Raw genomic sequence first — 3,084 nt, 5'->3', positions numbered from 1 at the left:
CCACAAATCCATAAGGGCCAATTTCAAAGCATAATGATAGGCAGCTCACATTCTGAGGTTAATGAAAAGGAAGCTTAAGTGCCTCTCTGTAATGTGGTTCTCTACATAGCTTCATTGTGCAAATCCTCTTGAGACAGTAATAGAGTTCTTGGAGCTAGGGTTTTCACTGCACATCTGCCTTGGGAGTATTCAACTTTCCTTAGCTCAATTAGATTTAGGACATGCTCTGAATGAGCAGCTAAAGTAATTTCCACTTTTATGATTGCTGGCTAGTTGTTTGAATACTCTTGTTGCTCTTCTGGAAGTAATGAGCATTTTGAGAGAAAGTAGAGGCCAATATTTGCCAGAAACATTAGACAATTAGGAAGAAAAATGTGTTCAAGGAAATCCAGGTTCTTCCCAATGCACATTCAGATCTTCTGATACTTCCTTCCTCTGTCTAATGTGAATATTACATTCCAGCTGGTCTCACCTGCTTGCCATTGCCTGAACACAAATGATCCGTTCCCACCTATGTACCTTAGCTCATACTGTTTTCTTGACATACCCTCACCCACTAACTTCTCCTGCCAGTAATCCTTGCTATCCAGTGTGGGCCCTTATTATATCAGGCTCTGGGTTATATGCAGAACTCAATTTAATTCTCAAGCAATCTTACAAAATAGGTATTATGGACTGTATCCTCAATTCATATGTTGAAGCACTAACCCCAAATGGGATGCTATTAGGAGGTGGAGACTTTGGGAGGCGATTAGGTTTAGATGAGATCATGAAGGTAGTGTCCCAACTTTTTTTTACTCCCTATGCTTGAGGAGCAATTAGGGACTTAGCAACAAGTAAATCCACTACATATTTCAAATGCTGCAATCCTTTGGATCACTAGAACCTCCTTTGATTTTTCATGAAAAACGTCATCCTATGCCAGTCAATACAAGCCCTAAAAGTTGAAATTGAGGAAAATCTGATAAAATGTACATTTCAGATTTGTCTCAGTTAGATACTTATCTCCAAAAGCTAAATTTTCACTTCCTTTCTGCCTTGAAGTCAAATTGTTCCATAGTCTTTGATATGTTCAGAGCCCATAAAATTGTGTTTGGTTCTCTAGCCAATGTTTGGACATAAAACTTTCAGATAAAGTTTCTGTAGTGGTAAAGGAAGAGGTGGAAGCTCTGAAACTGTGCAGCATTTTCAAATGAATGAGTCTGACGAATGAAATTTAGTGCATAATTTGAACAGAATTATGATATAATGGTGGGAGGGAATATTAGATATATTTTTGGTAAGTAATAAAACTAATGATACTTTTTTAAATATAAGAGATGCAGACATCTGAGGAAAGGGAGAATATTCTTTGTCTTAATGTTTTGCTCCCAATAAAAAGCTATTTTGTCATTTTTCCTAAAATATAAACAATCATTTTTGTTCTAATTGGATAAACAACTTTCTGGAAATTTATATAAAAGCACAGAAATATAAACTTCATTTCTTAAAAATAAAATTTTTATTATTACTAAGCTTATAATCATAATGGAAATGTCAAAGGATGCAGACTGACAGAAAAAAAACTACATTTTGGTGCATATACTTTCAGATGCTTCACTGTAATACTATTTTGTTGTTGATGTGTTTTACTTTTACATGTTGATCCTTTTGTAGTTCATAAGTGTGATACTTGAGTCTTCTCATTCATGTGTGAGATGTACCTCATTCAAACGTTGGCACATTACCCATCCGATGTGAAAAAAAAAAACCTTTTACATGTTAATCAGTACCTATTGACAACATACTTTTAATTGACTTTATAGCATTTCATTGTGTAAGTGTACCTTATCACTTTTGCTGAACATTTAGGTTGTTAGCGATTTTGCTGGTGTATACTCTGCTATGATGACAATTTTTATAGCCTTTTTTTACATTTTAATATTTATTTTTATGTAAGCTACATCTAACATTATTTTCTTAGTATGTTAACGTAGAGTTACTGGGTTGTAGAACACTACTGTAATTATTTCCTTAAAAAATAGGTGTAGACCATGGAATACTATGCAGCCATAAAAAAGGATGAGTTCATGTCCTTTGCAGTGACATAGATAAAGCTGGAAACCATCATTCTTAGCAAACTAACACAGGAACAGAAAACCAAACACCACATGTTCTCATTCGTAAGTGGGAGCTGAACAATGAGAACACATGGACACAGGGAGCGGAACATCACACACTGGGGCCTGACTGGGGGTGGGGTGCTAGGGGACAGATAGCACTAGAAGAAATACCTAATGTAGGTGACAAGTTGATGGGTGTGGCAAACCACCATGGCACGTGTATACCTATGTAACAAACATGCACGCTCTGCACATGTATCCAGGAACTTAAAGTATATAAAACAGGTAATATCTCCATTAAACTGTGTGTGAGCTCCTTGGGGACAGGATTACTATCTTATTGATCTCTGTATTTTTAATCTGAATAAAAAATACTTGATGTAAGATGGACATTCAATAACAATTTATTGAATAAATGAGTTGAATAAAATACATTACTAAAAAAAATAGGTGTGGAATTTTAGATCAGAAGTCAAGTATATTATCCTGACTTCTGAAATGTATCACCAATTACTCTCCCTAAACTTTGGACCAATTTATATGCCCATGAGGGGCTCATGAATGCTTTCATTTTTCTGAAGGTTTACCTACTCTAGGTATTATTTTTGCTTATCTAAACCAAGATTTTAAAAATCAGGTTCTTTAAACAGAGGTTATAATGACAGAGAAAGTAAATAACAAATTATAATGACAAGAAGTTTCTCATCTGAGCTACCTTAGAGTATCTATACCTTCACTCAAATCCAACTTTCACTATATGTGGTTAAATCCAGCCAGAATCTGATTATATTTATGATTGTAGTATTTAGAAAAATGTTTGGTTAGCTTGTTCTTTTGAAATATCATAGTGAATACCATGAAGAAATGAATTTTGCTACCACAACTTCTTTTTATATATTTCCCAATGTGACAGGTAAAATATTAGAATATAAAAATTTCTCATTGCCCTGCCTTCTGAGTTAGGAATAAATGTTTTTAAACA

At 34.5% G+C, this 3,084-nt stretch overlaps 1 pseudogene; it reads left to right on the top strand.

Annotated features, from left to right (window-relative positions):
• The first annotated feature begins 1,644 nt into the window (after nt 1-1,644).
• LOC117096790 lies at nt 1,645-1,737 on the top strand (annotated as a pseudogene).
• The last annotated feature ends 1,347 nt before the right edge of the window (nt 1,738-3,084 follow it).

Source organism: Trachypithecus francoisi, unplaced genomic scaffold (genome assembly GCF_009764315.1).
Source record: "Trachypithecus francoisi isolate TF-2019V2 unplaced genomic scaffold, Tfra_2.0 Lachesis_group14, whole genome shotgun sequence".
NCBI lineage: Eukaryota > Metazoa > Chordata > Mammalia > Primates > Cercopithecidae > Trachypithecus > Trachypithecus francoisi.
This window is presented reverse-complemented; position numbering and strand designations above follow the sequence as displayed.